General features: G+C 48.7%; 1 long non-coding RNA gene, 1 other non-coding gene and 2 pseudogenes across 2 annotated transcripts; all 4 read right to left on the minus strand.

The window, feature by feature from the left end:
- Window positions 1-176: 176 nt before the first annotated feature.
- On the minus strand, window positions 177-295 carry LOC148666701 (5S ribosomal RNA). Its single transcript, XR_015939031.1, has one exon. It is a non-coding gene; the product is annotated as a 5S ribosomal RNA (ribosomal RNA).
- Window positions 296-832: 537 nt separating this feature from the next.
- Window positions 833-951, minus strand: LOC148666702 (5S ribosomal RNA; annotated as a pseudogene).
- Window positions 952-11,458: 10,507 nt separating this feature from the next.
- Window positions 11,459-11,576, minus strand: LOC148666703 (5S ribosomal RNA; annotated as a pseudogene).
- Window positions 11,577-12,133: 557 nt separating this feature from the next.
- LOC148666704 (uncharacterized) lies at window positions 12,134-18,170 on the minus strand. The gene is made up of 2 exons (XR_015937081.1): window positions 17,355-18,170; window positions 12,134-14,950 (listed from the first exon to the last, which is right to left on the minus strand). It is a non-coding gene; the product is annotated as an uncharacterized LOC148666704 (long non-coding RNA).
- Between the last annotated feature and the right edge of the window lie 276 nt (window positions 18,171-18,446).

Consider the following 18,446-nt stretch of genomic DNA (forward strand, 5'->3'; position numbering starts at 1 on the left):
TCGATCCTTTGCGGACTTGTTAAACTGTTCATGATCAGAATAAAAAACGCTCACGCTAATACACAAGCACCCGTGTCTCGCCAAAGCTGACAAATAAACAGACGGACAAGCCGCACTGCACGTGTGAACAGGGGAATGAGCGAGCGAGCGGGGATAGGGCGCCTCCTGCGCTTAAAAGCTTACAGCACCTGGTATTCCCAGGCGGTCTCCCATCCAAGTACTAACCAGGCCCATCCCTGTTTAGCTTCCGAGATCAGATGAGATCAGGCGTGCTCAAGGGGGTGTGGCCGTAAGCGAGAGCAAGGCTCGCTGGCACCCTTCTTATTGAGAGGACAGCTCCGTCACCTCTTTTACGACGCTGCTTTTTTTCCCTTGCGTTTTTCTCTTCTTCCCACGTTCTCTCTCTTCACTGCCTTCGTCCCCGCTCTATTTCACTTCAGCCTTTCACTCTTGCTTCCTTCCAATGAGGACGGAGCTGCGGGAGAAAGGGCGCTATAGAGGATCGCTGTGGAGAGCTGCTGCTGTGCTTTGACATCTGAGCTCTGTGGAAAACGATCTCAATACAATTCTGAAAAACGCGACTCTCCGAACGCCAGCCGAACAAGTCTCCACAGCCGAAGCGCTGTGTCTCTTTTCAGCTGGCGATAAACCTTTCCTCGATCCTTTGCGGACTTGTAAAACTGTTCCTGATCAGAATAAAAAACGCTCACGCTAATACACAAGCACCCGTGTCTCGCCAAAGCTGACAAATAAACAGACGGAGAAGCCGCATTGCACGTGTGAACAGGGGAATGAGCGAGCGAGCGGGGATAGGGCGCCTCCTGCGCTTAAAAGCTTACAGCACCTGGTATTCCCAGGCGGTCTCCCATCCAAGTACTAACCAGGCCCATCCCTGTTTAGCTTTCGAGATCAGACGAGATCAGGCGTGCTCAAGGGGGTGTGGCTGTAAGCGAGAGCAAGGCTCGCTGGCACCCTTCTTATTGAGAGGACAGCTCCGTCACCTCTTTTACGACGCTGCTTTTTTACCGGGGTAAAGTTAGCTTGAAGTTCGAAAACGATTTTGCCACGCCTGTAGCGTTTACACGAAACCTCTTAGAATCGTGAGAATACTTGCTTTGTGCATAAAATACATTGTGAATGCTTTCTCAGCCTTTACTTTTTCGTTTATATTACATTTTTTGGACCAAGCACGAATATTCTTTTGTCCATATCTTCGCAACGGAAGCACAGAACGCCTTCAAACCAAATGCATTTTAAAGACCACGACGTGGATATTTAGCTCACTGATACATCAAAGTGTCAGTGAGCTAATTGTCTTTTTTGAAACCTCCGGTTTTTCATCGATGCGTAATTACGCACTAACTGGAACCCGGGGGACTGCTGGATACACAAGTTCACAACGCGAGAAATACTGTTCAATACGGCTTCATGCGAAAAACCCGTATATGACCATAGGAAGCATAACAGCGCAGTCTCCAATTACCCAGACTGTAAGCACGGGAATAAAGCTTTGTCTGAATTCTGAAACCCTTCCTTTGCGTCCTGTTTTCATTCAGGTAAGAGTCAACTATATGCACAATACTACTGACAGCAGGAAGATTAAAATATTCTTTACTCAGCAGCTTATTAAAAACAGCTCCCATGATGTTCAAACCGATTTTTTACACAGAACACTGACACAGCTTTGCGTTCTGAATCTCTTTTTCTCGTGTGTTTATTAATGTGGCACAATGTACTGGGATAGGGGTATTCTGTTCACAAACCAATAGCATTTAAACCACAGCACCCACAATGCTGCAAGTAAGTGTTTTACACACTAAGCAGAGAGCGATGTCTTCCTCGTTAGTATAGTGGCAAGTATCCCCACCTGTCACGCGGGAGACCAGGGTACATCAGGACATGCAGTGAAAGCAGGATATGCTGCGACATCCACTGTGCAGATCCCGCCACACTAAGAGGTGAGTGGGTCTGTTCGATCACAGCGCTAGGCGAATCCCCAAACAGTGTGCGTGACAACAAACGAAACGGTTTCGTTCCGGGGAAATCGGGCCCAGTAGTGGCGGGATCTGTACAGTGCATGTCGCAGCGCTTCAATGTGCTTCCTGATGTCCTACCCCGAGAACAGAAAAGACAGCATCCACAGCAACAACAGCTCAGGTCTCTGCACAGGAGCTAAGCTGCCCCCATCTCCTCTGCTCTGCGGCTCCTGCGGAGTGGAGTCCTGCCTGGAGCCGTGTTTGCAGGCGACGGCTCCCTGCGCCCTGTCTGTGCGTCGTGTCCGAGAGCTCCTGGGAGGAAGAGAGAGCCCTCCCACTCGGGGGCTTTTCCACGGTCTGTGTGAGGAGGGGCGGGTGTGTCCAGTAGCTTATCGAGCGGAAGCCTGGGGCGGCGGAGAGCTGTGATTGTGCAGACCTTGAGGTGTCACCTCTTTGTCTGCTTTCCCGCCCCCCCTCCGCCCAAGCTCTGCTCCAAAGTAGCCCGGCAACCCCTCACACCTGCACCTTTCACAACCTAAGGTGTGGTCATGAGACACCCATGGGGTGTTGTTCTGTTCTTGCTAATTGTTTCCTGCCCGTCGCAGGCAGGAGTCCATGCGAGGAAGATGCGCTGGACAGAGCTCAGAGGGCGCACCTGGGTGGCTTTCCTTCTGAGTGACGTTCCTGCAACACTCTCCCGCTCCTCTTGGTGCGCTCATGCCGCAACACAGGAAGGCTGGAGCAGGTGGGTGTGGAGAGTGTTAGACTGAAGATTTAAAGGTCCCTGGTTCAATCCCGGGTTTCAGCGTTTTGTTTCATTAAGCCCTCTGTTCCTCTCTGCAGCTCCCCCTTCCTAAAGTGACGCTTCCCTTTCTCAGCCTGAAACGCAAGTGAGACATGAGAAGCAGTCCCTGCAGATTTCCGTAGCGTAGCGGCTGTCACATCAGCCTAACACCTGAAAAGTCCTCGGTTCGAGACTGGGCAGAAACAGCCTTGTTTTGCACGCTCCTGTACTTCACAGAGGTCTTGAGCGACCGGTCATTTGTTGCCAATGTATTTCCGGTGCCTTCATGCAGTCTTGTACCAAACGCACGTTCCTTCTGTACGCGGAGCCGATCATTTGCAATTGGGCTGTTCCGACAGACCAGGACGAGCTCTGTCGGCTCAAAAGCAGCGCAGGACCTGCAAGAACAACAGAAAGATAAGCATCCAGCGGGGGCCTCTTAGTGAGCCCAAGATCTCATCAAGAATCGGCTCCAGCAACAGGGCTGGGCGCATTGTTCCATTCTCCGCCCACTCTCGGTGTAAACAAGTCCCTCCTGGTCTCTGCTTGAAATGCACTTTCCTGCGTTTGCTTTGGTGTAACTGGCTTCCCCTGCATGGGAGAATGTGAAGAAGATCCTTAGTAAGTCATAGATGAAAACCGAGAAGAGGTCGGAGTGGCCTCTGTCGTTCATCAACGATCCATTCAGGCAGTACTCCTCTGTAAAGCGCCGTTCGTTCACATCGATTGGCTTTTTTTTGCCTTCATTAGTGCAAGCAGTAATAGCAGATGCCCCTATTCTGCCATGACCCGGATTCAAACCGGGGTTGTTGCGGCCATACGACAGAAAGCAGTGTCGTCAAGCCCTGACATCCCTCTCTCTCCACCTCCTCTCTCTACCTCTCCCTACCGCTCTCTCTCTCTCTCTCTCTCTCTCTCTCTCTCTCTCTCTCTCTCTCACTCTGGAGTTTATTTTCCAGACAGAAATCCAGCTCCGTCCCTCCTGTGGAAGATTGGTGATGCAGGATGAGAGCCCCTAACTGAGAGCACTGCAGTGGCAGGTTCTGTGGTCTGTTTCAAATCCGCCCGCGACGAGACACCGAGGAGAAATGAAGAGGCCCAGTCGCGCTAGAAAATCACCCGGGAAAGAGACTTTCAATGTAGGAAAAAAAAGTCATTAGTAACAGACATAATATGTTTGTTTTGTTTTTTTAATCGCTGCGATGTGTGACTAAGCTCATACGACTAAGAGTCGCCCCCTTTGTCTAGATCTGGTAACCTGCTCGTCGCTGGTGGGCCAGATCGTGTCCCCCATCACTATACTGGGGCAATAGGACCCACACAGACCGCAGGGTGAGCACCCCCTGCTGGCCCCACAGAGAGGGAGAGGTAGAGGTAGGAAGAGAGGTAGGGAGGGGAAAAGGGAGAGGTAGGGAGAGAGGTAGAGAGAGGTAGAGGTAGAGGTAGGGAGAGAGAGGAGGAGTACAAATTCAAGCAGAGGCCTGATTGGAGCACTGTTGTATGGCCCTGACATCAATCCCTCAACTCTCTGCATAAAGCAGTGTCTTATGGCCATGACATCCCACCCCCACCACTCTCAGTGGAAAGCACTGTCGTATAACCATGACATCCCACCTCCACCGCTCTCTGCGAAAAGCAGTATCTTCAGGCCCTGACATCCCACCCCCGCCACTCTCTGCGTAAAGAAGTATCGTCAGGCCCTTACATCCCACCCCCGCCACTCTCTACGTAAAGAAGTGTCGTATGGCCCTGACACCCACCCCTCCACTCTCTGCATAAAGTAGTGTCGTCAAGCCCTAACATCCCACCCCCGCCACTATCTGCATAAAGCAGTACCTTCAGGCCCTGACATCCCACCCCCGCCACTCGCTGTGTAAAGCAATGTCGTTTGGCCCTGACATCCCACCCCCGCCACTCTCTGTGTAAAGCAGTGTCATATGGCCCTGACATCCCACCCCCACCACTCTCTGTGTAAAGCACTGTCGTATAGCCCTGACACCCACCCCTCCAATAATTGAATAAAGCAGTGTCGTCAAGCCCCGACATCCCACCCCCGCCACTAACTGCGTAAAGTAGTATCGTCAGGCCCTGACATCCCACCCCTGCCACTCCCTGCGTAAAGAAATGTCGTATGGCCCTGACATCACACCCCCACCACTCTCTACGTCAAGCACTGTCGTATAGCCCTGACACCCACCCCTCCACTCTCTGCATAAAGCAGTGTCGTCAAGCCCTGACATCCCACCCCCGCCACTCTCTATGTAAAAAAGTGTCGTATGGCCCTGACACCCACCCCTCCACTCTCTGCGTAAAGCTGTGTTGTCAGGCCCTGACACCCCACCTCCGCCATTCTCTGTGTAAACAGTGTCATATGGCCCTGACATCCGACCCCCACAACTCTCTGCGGAAAGCACTGTCATAAAGCCCTGACACCCACCCCTCCTCTCTTTGAATAAAGCAGTGTCATCAAGCCCTGACATCCCACCCCCGCCACTGTCTACGTAAAGAAGTGTCGTATGGCCCTGACACCCACCCCTCCACTCTCTGTGTAAAGCACTGTTGTATGGCCCTGACATCACACCCCCACCACTCTCTGCGGAAAGCACAGTCATATAGCCCTGACACCCACCCCTCCATTCTTTGCATAAAGCAGTGTCATCAAGCCCTGACATCCCACCCCCGCCACTCTCTACGTAAAGAAGTGTCGTATGGCCCTGACATCCCACCTCCACCACTAACTGCGTAAAGTAGTATCGTCAGGCCCTGACATCCAACTCCCGCCACTCTCTACGCAAAGAAGTGTCGTATGGCCCTGACACCCACCCCTCCACTCTCTGCGTTAAGCTGTGTTGTCAGGCCCTGACATCCCTCCCCCGCCACTCTCTGTGTAAAGCACTGTTGTATGGCCCTGACATCACACCCCTACCACTCTCTGCGGAAAGCACAGTCATATAGCCCTGACACCCACCCCTCCACTCTCCGCATAAAGCAGTGTCATCAAGCCCTGATATCCCACCCCCGCCACTCTCTACGTAAAGCAGTGTCGTATGGCCCTGACACCCAGCCCTCCACTCTCTGCGTTAAGCTGTGTTGTCAGGCCCTGAAATCCCTCCCCCGCCACTCTCTGTGTAAAGCACTGTTGTATGGCCCTGACATCACACCCCCACCACTCTCTGCGGAAAGCACAGTCATATAGCCCTGTCACCCATCCCTCCATTCTTTGCATAAAGCAGTAACGTCAAGCCCTGACATCCCACCGCCGCCACTCTCTACGTAAAGAAGTGTCGTATGGCCCTGACACCCACCCCTCCACTCTCTGCGTTAAGCTGTGTTGTCAGGCCCTGACATCCCACCCCCGCCACTCTCTGTGTAAAGCAGTGTCATATGGCCCTGACACCAATCCCTCCACTCTCTGCATAAAGCAGTGTCTTATGGCCCTGAAACCCTCCCCTCCACTCTCTGCATAAAGCAGTGTCGTCAAGCCCTGACATCCCTCCCCCGCCACTCTCTGTGTAAAGCACTGTCATATGGCCCTGACATCACACCCCCACCACTCTCTGCGTAAAGCACTGTCGTATAGCCCTGACATCCTACCCCCACCACTCTCTGTGTAAAGCAGTGTCATATGGCCCTGACATCCCACCCCCGCCACTCTCTACGTAAAGAACTGTCGTATGGCCCTGACATCCCACCCCCACCACTAACTGCGTAAAGTAGTATTGTCAGGCCCTGACATCCCAATCCCGCCACTCTCTGTGTAAAGCAGTGTCGTATGTCGTATGTCGAGGTGAGGTGAGGTGCGACACACTGGAGTCCCGACGCTGCTAATGCGGAGCACTTGTTGAACTGGCATTGAAAGGACGTGTGCGCACGGAGCGAGCCTTCCCTGCGGCGGAGCGTGGAAACTTTCTCCCCCCGCTGCAGGAGTTGTGAGCGCTACAGCGGTGCCGAGAGAACAGCACAGAAGGCAGCAGGCTCTGGAGAGCAGGTAAGAGACCGAGCCTTGTGGGCAGGCGAGCAGGCCCGTTTTTTGGAAATTGCTGAAAAGGCTCCGGTGTTTGTTCGGTGTGTGGCAGGCGCACGACGCGAGCTTGCGTAGCGATCTGCCGGTCTGGTGTTATGCAAATGAGGCCGAATTGCATCCCGGGACATGCTGCGAATGCGCAATGGCGACTGCAGATGTGTAGGAAACGGCGCGCTCGTTTTCTCGTTTTGCCCACCCTTTTGAGTGTTAGTGTGGCGTGAGAGTGTGCGAAAGAGTTGGCCCAGCAGGAGGCGGTGACGTGCGAGGCGTTGAGCTGGCCTAGGCTGCGCGCTTTGTGCTGTGGGTGCGGCCGCTTGCAGGGGCTTGTACAGCTCATACTTACTTGGCAGGGGAGATACCTTGATCAGCCTGTAGGTGGAGTAGTTGGATTGTTTTCCTTGTTTTGTGGAAGCAGTGTTTGTTTAGCAGTTCACGAAATGGCAACTTTTGGATCCCGCAAGAATGCTGTGTGTTTTGAGCTTTTGGATGACCTCTTCATGGATCGTATGCAGTTCAGCAGAAAAGTGTTGCAGAGGGAACTTGGCTTTGAACCTCAGCACTTGGATTTCATCTTCGCTCTCCCAGGTCAGAAAGCATTTGAGGTTGTTTTTGCTACCTATCCTCTGTTTGAACAATGTGTTGATGTGTTTGAGGCAAAAAGAGGGAAAGTTCCTGCCCTTGAGAAGATCGACTTGCAGCCTCTGACACAGAGAGAGAGGAAAACGGTGCATGTTGTTATGTTCTTGGAACTGGCAAAGACGGAGGACATTCACACCTGGCTTAACCAGTACTGCACTGTCCACCATGGAACTGAGGTTAGAGATGTTGACGGTATAAAAACAGGAGCAAGGAAATTCGAGGTTCGCTTGCTACTGGACAATGTAAATGGAGGCTTAAGGCACCTGCCCTCTACAATCCGGCTGGGCGCCTGCAATGGCTATGTTTTTTATGTGGGACAACCAAAGGTGTGTCGGCGCTGTGGTGCTGTGGGACACCTGGCATCGTCCTGCACTGTGAAATGCTGCAAGACCTGTGGCAAACAGGGACATTTAGCCTCTGACTGTTCAATGCTGCCAAAGTGCAATTTATGTGGCTCGGAAGGACACGTTTTTAAGAACTGCCCTCACGCCTACGCCAATAAACTCAAAATGAGAAAGGATGAGGCAGTGCTTGTTTCAGCCAAACCGGCCCGAAAATCCAAAGCAAATAACAAGTCAAACAAAGAACCCTTGTTGGACAAAGATTCTCAGCCTCCAGCCAGGATCAGTCCTGCTGTGGCTCCAGGGCCGGTGGAAGAGAAATCCACTACGCCCCCACAACTGCAGACTGCACCAGACAAGCACGAGGGTTTGAAAACCCCTGAGAACAGCGAGGACCCCTCCCCCACTCCTGCTCCTCAGAACGAAGGCCAGTGTGGGGCCCCCTGGTGGAGCGGGTCCAGCGAGGATACCCAGGATTCAGCGGAGCTGCTTTTCTCAGACTCTGCAAGTGCTACAGATGCCCTCCTCTCTTCCATCCAGTCCATCACGGAGGATCTGCAGCAGCTGGTGGGTGAGGGGGAAGAGGAGACTGGTGCATCGGCTGCACCCCTTTCCCCTCAGTGCTCCCAGGAGCTGGACTTGAGGAAAAGGAAAAATGACTCTGTTTTCTCCCCGAGCGAGGAGGAAGGAGAGCATGGCAATGGGGACAGCTGGAACCCCTCCACCCCTCCTTCTACCCCCTTCCTTGAAATGGACTCCGTGAACGCTTTTACTGCTGCCACCCTGATGAAGGCTCATTCAGAGGATGGCTGGCAGGAAATTGGTAAGAAGAAAAAGAAAAAGAAGAAGGTAACAGGTGAGACAGAAGAGAAATGTGTTTTGTAAAGACTGGTTCCACTTTCTTATGTAATATGGCTCTAAACATAATTTCTCTTAACACCAGAGGTATCAATGACAGAGTTAAATGCCAGTCTGTCTTTGATTACCTCCAGCAGAGAGAGGGAGATGTGTTGATGTTGCCGGAGTGTGCTTTAGCCTATCAAGAGAGGTATAAAAGCTTTGAAGATAGGTGGGATAAAGGGCCTTCTGTTTGGTCAGGGGACAATAACAGAGCCTCTGGCGTGGCGATTCTTTTCAAAGGATGGGCATTCAAATTGAAAAGTATTCAGAGGGTCATAGATGGCAGGTTGCTGTGTGTGGATGTGGAATGGGGGACCGTTAACCTGCGGCTAATCAATGTGTATTGTCCTACTGACGTGGGAGGAAGGGTGGAGCTACTCAAAGCACTCTCTCCACTATTGTTATGTAGCACAGACGTGATAGTGGGAGGGGATTTTAATTGTATCTTAGAGCACACAGACAGGCAGTCTAGCTCTCCGATAAAATTGGATTCCAGCTCATTGGCCCTGCAAAACTTAGTTCAAGACTTTAAACTCTCAGACACATATAGATGTATATATCCCACAACAGCAGGATATACATGGTCAGGGAGGAATAGCAGCTCCAGAATTGACTATTGCTTTGTCTCAGAGAGAGTGAAAGTTGTTGGGGTCACTCTTCAGCCTGTCTTCTTCTCAGATCATCAGGCTTTAGGGTGTAGAGTGGAACTCCAGGGCGGGACTGTCTTTGGCCCAGGCCTCTGGAAACTCAACACAAAGCTGCTAGAGAACGAGGGGGTAGTATCCCGCTACAAGGAGAAACTATCACAGTGGCTGTCCTTGCAGTGTCTGTACGGGTCAGTAGGAGAGTGGTGGGAGGAGCTGAAGGTGAGGACAAAGGCCCTTTTCATGGCTGAGGGAAGGAAGGCTGCTGCCAGACGGAGAGGAGTGCTAGCCAGGAAACAGAGGCAGCTGCAGCGTCTCTACACGATGCTGCACAGTGGCTTCGATGTGCTCGAGGATATCACCCTTTTAAAAAAGGACATCTGGAGCATAGCCGAAGAAAGTAGTCGAGGAGTGCTGTTAAGAAGCTGAGTGCAGTTCTTGGAAGAAAATGAGAAGTGTACTCGCTTCTTTTTCAGGAAAGTGGTATTCTCCAAGTCTGTCATGGAAAGTGTAGTTGATGAGGAGGGACGAGAGAGAACAGAGCCGAGTGCTATCCTCTCCTGCACCGAGGCCTTCTACTCAAGACTGTACAGCTCTACAGAGGTAAAGGATGAAGAAATTCATTTTTTTACCTCAAAGCTTGAAAACGTTTTGAGTGAAGAAGATAGGGAAGTACTTGAGAGGGATTTGACAGTAGAAGAGCTGAGACAGGCTATGGAGAGCTTACGGTAGGGGAAAACTCCGGGTGCTGACGGGCTCCCTAAAGAATTTTATTGCACCTTTTGGGATCTGCTTCAGGATCCGCTACTGCTCCTATTTGAGGAAAGCTATAAGACAGAATTGCTGCCTGACTCCTTAAGAGAAGGCACTATCTCTCTTGTTTATGAAAGGAGCAAAGAATGACATAAAGAACTGGAGACCCCTCAGCCTGTTAGGCGTGGACACTAAGATCCTGTCCAAAGCCCTTTTCTTACGCCTACAAAATGTAGTGGCCTCACTAGTAGGGAGAGAACAGACTTGTGGGATAGCAGGACGCCTGATGAGCGACAACCTGGCCTTGTTGAGGGATGTCTGTCTGTACTCAGAGGATCGCTCCCTCCCTCTGTGCATTTTAGGTGTAGACCTAGAAAAGGCCTTTGACTGCCTCAACCGGCAGTACTTAACATCAGTACTTGAGCACATGAAGTTTGGCCCCATCATGAGAAAGTGGATTAACCTGCTGTACACAGGTAGCAACAGCAGAGTAATGGTTAATGGCAATAGATCACACCCCTTTGAAGTCTGTTCAGGGGTGAGGCAGGGCTGCCCATTATCCTCCTTTTTATTTGTTTTGGCTATGGAGCCCTTAGCCTGTGCCTTGCGCCAGGATAAGGCCATTAATGGGATACCAGTGCCTGGAAGTGGGGGAGGAGAGGTAAAGATGTCTCTATACATGGATGACGTCACCCTGCTCCTCTCTGACAATGCCTCAATTAGCAGAGCTCTGCAGTGCTGTAATCGGTTCTCTTTGGCTTCCTCTGCAAAAATTAATAAATTGAAGAGTGAGACTTTTTATCAGAACTGGAGGGAGCCAAAAGAAGGACATGATCTCAGGCTGCAAGAGAAGAGAATTAATGTCCTGGGGTTGTATTTTGGAGAAGAGATGGGAACAGTAAATTGGCAGAACAAATTGCCAATCTTAAACAAAAAACTGATGCAATGGAAGGACCGAGACCTCACCATGACAGGGAAGGTACTGGTCATCAAAGCCGAGCTCTTGCCTGTCTTTAATAAGTGAATATATGTCTAGTTATACGAAAAACAAGTGGTTTATTGACTGATCTTCATTTGCAGATTTAGAGGCAGCTTCGATATTCGTTTTACAAACAGGGTTTTTTATATGAGTCACACACATGCAATAGCAACAAAACATCTCTAGAGATGAGGCAATTGATCACTTTTATTGGAAGTTCAGGTGGGTAGCTGCGTCAGCATGCGTAGGCTGCAAAGGAACAAGTAATAGGTTTATTCCATGCTGAAAAAAAGAGGAAAGAGAACACAACGTTTCGGCCGTGGAGCCTTTTCTTGGAAGTGTTAAATGTCCATACTCCAGGTTTTCCTCCCAAAGCCTCCCTAAGCCAACGGCGACCCCTGCTGGCCGAGAGAGCAAAAGCTTAAAGCACCTGGTATTCCCAGGCGGTCTCCCATCCAAGTACTAACCAGGCCCAAACGCTGCTTAGCTTCCAAAATCAGACGAGATCGGGCATGTTCAGTGGTGTGGCCGTAAGCGAAAGCAGTGGCTCCTGACTCACTCCTTGAAGCTGTGTGGAGGGGGCTCCGTGTCCCCTGAGCAGGACTGAAGGATCGTTCATTTGCAATTCTTTGGAAAGGAGCTTCTTTCTAAATCAATGCGTGCCTGGATTTTTGCAAATGTGCTCCCTTGTGTTGGCTTGTCCCGAGCCGCATAAGGACAAACATGTATCAGCTTGTTCCCTTCTCCCACCCTCTCTGTGTACAGTAGAGCCACCTGTTCTGACTGGAGGAGCTCATCAAGCTATGCCTGGAGAGAAGCCAGGGTATCAGCTTAATCCACACCCCCACCACTCTCTGTGTACAGTGGAGCCTACTGTCCTGACTGGAGGAGCTCATCCAACTGTGTCTGGAGAGAAGCCAGGGTATCAGCTTGTTCCCCCCTCCAACCCCTCTCTGTGTACAGTAGAGCCACCTGTCCTAATTGGAGGAGCTTGTAGGCATCCTCTCACGAGCAGTCAGTCACAAAATGATTCTTTGATGGTTATTAAAAGACCGACCCAGAGGAATAACTCAGCAACGCACACACACATGGATACTAATACACGAGAATACATTTATTATTACATAAAATGTGCATATCAACATAACAGATCTTATAGTGAGGGTTAGCAAAATACAAAAGGTATATATTCAATCACGAAGAGTTACAAACCAAGAGGGACATACATTCCGTATATCATTCATTTAGACCGTTTTGTAAATGAACTTTGTCACAACTTGTACATTAGATACTCAAAAGCAAGTACATGACTCATAGGAATTAAGTTGATATCAACTGGCGTTGAGGTAACAATTGAATTCTCGAGCTGTAATGCAATTTCTGCTGTGGTGCGCTGCTGATGCTCTCTGAAGACCGGCTAGTTAGTGTTGGCTGAAACTAGCAGAGTTTGCACACAGAAGTCACAATCTTTAGACAGGAAGAAGACCGGTTCGTTCCCGATGTAGCGCGAGTCCTGAATACTGATATTCAGCTGTCCACAGTTCCAACCGTAGTTCACTCGTTGATCAGGTGAGCGTTCGCGGTGGGTTTACGAGGCTTGCTGCTGGGCTAACCTCGGGTGGATCCTTTGGTTACACGCTGGCAACCTCCGTTCTCGACTTTTTAGAACAAGGGAAAGTCCTGGCACTGGGACACACTGGCCATTACGTGACTGTCTGAACCGAGTCTGAGGATGTCCAGGAGGAGCTGGAGTTGTACCTGGAGGAACTACGGTTGCTCATTGGTTGAAAGTTCCATGGGCATTGGAGAATCATTTTGTGACTTACTGCTACAATTAACAATTGTCCCAGTAAATGCACAAGCCCCTACTGTTATTGGTGCCTCGTGAGAGGATGATTAACCATGAACTCTGACCTTGGGGTTGTAAACCACTTGGGATGAGACTCTCCCTTGGAATCTCCCAGACAGTGAGGCACCAGCGATAACCATTCACGTGTCTCAGCTTTGGGAGTTGTTCCGTATCAGAGCACACTTATCAGCTAGAAAAACACCTTAAATGTGAACCAAATGGAATGGCCTCTCTGTATCAAGCACCACTTGAGATGAGGGAGAAAGAGACTGGCAAGGGAGCAGCAAACTTAATTCCTGTATTTTAATAAACCTTGCCGCTACAATGGTCTCTCTCCTGTGTGAATGCGCTGGTGGGCTATTAAGGTACTAGATCGACTAAAACACTTCCCACACTGACTGCAGCTGAAAGGTCTCTCTCCTGTGTGAATGCGCTGGTGTGATTGTAAGTGGTTTTTCCGACTAAAGCTCTTCCCACACTGACTGCAGCTGAACGGTCTCTCTCCTGTGTGAATGCGCTGGTGGATTTTTAAGTGACTTGACTTACTAAAACTCTTCCCACACTGACTGCAGCTGAACGGTCTCTCTCCTGTGTGAATGCGCTGGTGGGTTTTTAACTCACCTGACTGACTAAAACTCTTTTCACACTGACTGCAGCTGAACGGTCTCTCTCCTGTGTGAATGTGCTGGTGTGATTGTAAGTTGCTTTTCAGACTAAAACTCTTCCCACACCGACTGCAGCTGAACGGTCTCTCTCCTGTGTGAATGTGCTGGTGGGTTTTTAAGTGACCTGACTGAATAAAACTCTTCCCACACTGACTGCAGCTGAATGGTCTCTCTCCTGTGTGAATACGCTGGTGGGATATTAAGGTACTTGACTGACTAAAACTCTTCCCACACTGACTGCAGCTGAAAGGTCTCTCTCCTGTGTGAATGCGCTGGTGTAATTGTAAGTGGCTTTTCACACTAAAACTCTTCCCACACTGACTGCAGCTGAATGGTCTCTTTCCTGTGTGAATGCGGTAATGTCGTTTTAAGTGGTGCAAGTGACTAAAACTCTTCCCACACTGACTAGAGCTGAACGGTCTCTCTCCTGTGTGAAGGTGCTGGTAGGGTTGTGAAATGCTAGACTGACAGAAACGCTGCTTCTCCCTTTGCCATAATGGCAGTTTGTCCACTCCATCAGAGCAAGGCCTTGAGTGATTCTTCCTCATCCTCTGATCGTGCTGGGGTCTCTTATTCTGCAAATGCTTCATGGAATGATCTTGCTCTGTGTGCTGAAACTGAGATTTGTTTTCTTCATTATGTCCCTCAGTCTGCTGCTCAGCAGTGTGAATCATCTGGGGCTCCATCTCCAGCTCTCTGAGACTTAAACCATCCAGTTCATTCAGTTGTTCCTCTCTTTGCCCAAGAACGGACACACTCTCCAGTTCATTAAAATTTTCAACGATTTTCTCAGTAACCAGATTATTAAACCTGTGTGTTAAGTCATCAGATGCTAAGGGATTACATGATTGTTTGAGACTGTGCAATGACAGTCTCTCCACTTGAACAGAACAAGGCCTAATTATCAAGCCCTGTAGAAGCTGCTGTTGCTCCTCCCTGTACTGACTCTTCTCAGTGAGCTGTATCTCAACACTGTTCTCTTCACCAGGTACATCAGTCTGCTGCTCTGCACAGTCAATCAACTTGGGATCCATATCCTGCTCTGTAAGATTTAAAACATCCAGTTTTTCACTGTGCTCTTGTACAGAGACACAGCCCAGTTCATTACAACCTTGTGTAATATTGATTGTGTCGGGATTATTCATCTTCTCTGTAAAATCATCACATACTAAGAGCCCAGGTGGCTCACTCTCAGGCTCTGTCTTCATCATGGGTACAGAGTCCAGATCCTTGACACTCTGTCTGCTGTCTGTGTGCTGCTCACTAAGTACCTCTTTCCCTTCTGCAGAAGTGAGCTCTGTCTCCTGCATCAGACTGGAGCCCCACTCCTCCTCACTGTGCTGCTGTTCAAGAGGAGCCCTTTTCCTAGCGTCAGTGAGAACAGAGGCCTCTGACCCTGTAAACACAGGACAAGAAGAAACGACCTTTATAAGAATAAACTATTTTATAGTTTTATACCTTTAGAGGTGGCTTCTCAAAGCATTTTACAGAATGCCAACAACAAAAAATACACAAAATTAGCACGATGAGAATACACAGTTAGAGGAGACAGTAGACAGTGGTACTAAGTACAGTAGGAGCAGAGGGGTACAGAACAGTTAAATAAAGGCTCTTCTGAAGAAAAAGTTTTTGTTTTGAGTCTGGATTTGGAGTTTAGAGAAGGTGACTCTCCGATATCCTTAGGGAGAGAGTTCCAGAGCTTGGGGGGGGGATAACAGGTGAAGGCCATGTCACCCATACAATGTAGACGGGCTTGGGGGACAGTAAGGAGAGCAGAATTAGAAGAGAGAAGGTTGTGAGGTGGGGAGTAGGGTGATAACTCAGACAGGTACGGAGCCATGGAGAGTCTTATAGGTGAGCAGGAGGATTTTTAAGTCAATATGAAACTTGAGAGGAAGCCAGTGCAAGGACTCCAGGATAGGAGTAACGTGATCATTTGTACTAGACCTGGTCAGGATTTTGGCTGCTGAATTTTGGACATACTGGAGTTTGTTCAATGTGGATTTAGAATCCCCAGAGAGTAGAGTGTTACAGTAGTCGATTCAAGATTAGACAACACTTTTCAGCCACAGTTAGTGATAACATAGGGCGTAGTCGAGCAATATTTATGAGGTGAATGAAAGATGTTCTGACAACATGCTGCACATGTGGGTCGAACGTCAAATATCATCCCCAAGTTATTCAATTTAGACTGAAGCTCAAGTCCAAGACCATCTACAGATGGAGTTACATATTGGTTGTACAAAGTTGATGGGTGGTGCCAATAAGCATGACTTCAGTCTTGTCACAGTTAAATGAAGGACATTTTGAGTCATCCAAGTTTTTATATCGGGGATACAAATAAATAGAATAGAGACAGCCACATCTGCATCAGGTTTGGTATGGATGTATATTTGAGTATCATCAGCATAGTAGTGATAGCTGAGGCCATGTGATCTTAAAAGCTTTAAACTACACGCACGCATACAAGTACACTCACAATCAATTTGGGTTGTTTAAACATAGTGGGATAAGTGGGTATAAGGGCGTGTTCTGTTTAGCTTAGTTAGAAACCTAACTACCATGTAAAAGGTCTACTGTAATAACATCACAATTACATTACATTTACATTAACAGTGCACTGAGAGAGAGAGGGGTTAATACAGACACACTGACTGCACACTACAGGACATTAACAATGCACCAAAAGAGAGGTTAATACAGACATGCTGACTGGACACTACAGTACATTAACACTGCACTGAGAGAGGGGTTAATACAGACACTTTCTGGGCACTACAGTACATTAACACTGCATTGAGAGAAAGGGGTTAATACAGACACACTGACTGCACACTACAGGACATTAACACTGCACCGAAAGAGGGGCTAATAGACACACTGAATGGACACTCCAGTACATTAACACTGCACTGAGAGAGAGAGGGGTTAATACAGACACACTGACTGCACATTACAGTACTTTAAAACTGCACAGAGAGAGGCGGGTTAATACATTCACATTGACTGGACACTACAGGACAAAGGCTGCACTGAGAGAGAAGGGTGAATACAGACACACTGACTAGACACTACAGTGCATTAACACTGCACTGAGAGAGAGGGATTAATACAGACACACTGACTGCACATTACAGTACTTTAAAACTGCACAGAGAGAGGCAGGTTAATACAGACACTGACTGGACACTGCAGGACATAAAGACTGCACTGAGAGAGAGGGGTGAATACAGACACAGTAACTGGACACTACAGCACATTAACACTGCACTGAAAGAGGGGTTAATACAGACACACTGACTGGACACTCCAGTAAATTAACACTGCATTGAGAAAGAGAGGGATTAATAGAGACACACTGCACATTACAGTAATTTAAACTGCACAGAGAGAGTTGTGTTAATACAGACACACTGAGTGGGCACTACAGTACATTAACACTGTACTGAGAGAGAGGGCTTCATACAGACACACTTACTGCACAGTACAGTACATAAACAATGCACTTAGAGAGAGAGGGGTTAATACAGACACACCGGATTAATATTCCAGAGGAGTTAATACAGACATTATTCCGTCCTGGAGGACGGTAATATCTAATATTCACTATATTCTCACCTCTTTCGGAAAGTTTATTTGATGACAGTTTGATACTTTGTTAGAACACGTACTGATAATGAGAATGTTCACTATTGTGAGATGTTTTCTTTAAAATAAAGTTTGTTAATTAAAAGTTAGTTATATACACTGGTTTTTAACACATACACACACTCTGACTTCATACAAGTCACCACACTGACCTGAGAGCTGCAGTTCCGTGTCCATTTCTTCTTTTATTTCTGCAGTGACTTCACAGGGAAGCGTTTGTCCAACACGATCTGTCTGTCCCTGATCTCCTCCTGCTCCCGACTCCTGTCGCTATATCACACAAGTCTTTCCACTTCATTTTGTATCTCTCCACTATATTCTCGCCAGTGAGGAAGTTAAGGACACTGTTTTTAAACTCACACACTCTGACTTCATACAAGTCACCACACTGACCTGACAACCGTTTCGTGTCCATTTCTTCTTTTATTCCTGCAGTGACTTCACAGGAAAGCGTCTGGGTACCCTGATCTCCTCCTGCTTCCGACTCCTTCTCCCACAGCTGCAATCTCCACTTCAAGCTCTCGTTTTCCTTCTTCAGCTGCGCCATTTCACTCCCGACACTGTCCTCCACACACTGTGTGATTTTAATCACGGCCCGTCTCACCAGAATCTGGGAGACGCTGCGGAGTTTGTCTTGAAACTCGTCCTCAGAGTCAGAAATCCTGTTTCGGAAAACTTCTGAAACTTCATACACGATCGATTTGAGCAAAACCTGCATGAAAGAGTCAAGCTAGGTTTGCAGATTTAACAAGCACTCCGCCATCCTTCTTCAGAGTCGGTCAGAAACAAAGGCTCACTTCCGAAGTTTAAACAGAACAGCTTCTTTATTTTTATTCTTCACAGATCCTGTTGTCAGGGCTGTGCTCTGTTCAAGCATAAACACAGCCGACGAGATTTTCAGAACCTGAAGTCATTAAAAAAAATAATGAATAATGATAAGAAAATGATTCAGTCACCCACACATGCGTGAATACACGCAGTGTCGCGCAGTATGATGACGTCATTCGTTAGCGCGGATGCGGCTTCAAGATAGAGGAGTTTCTGCAGCCGGATATAAACTTCACTGCACCTCCTAGCGCCACCTAGTCAAGAGGAGTGAATCACCTGCGACCTGCGCCGGTCGTAACGGAACAGATTCATGTTTTTTCCCTTTCATAACCCTCCTCCCCAACGAAAACGTCTCAAGCGGATTTTTGTTCTACATCTCCCTATGCAGGTTTTTGGCTAAACAAAAAAAAATGCTG

The sequence above is a fragment of the Lepisosteus platostomus genome, chromosome 5 (assembly GCF_059453375.1).
Source record: "Lepisosteus platostomus isolate fLepPlt1 chromosome 5, fLepPlt1.hap1, whole genome shotgun sequence".
NCBI lineage: Eukaryota > Metazoa > Chordata > Actinopteri > Semionotiformes > Lepisosteidae > Lepisosteus > Lepisosteus platostomus.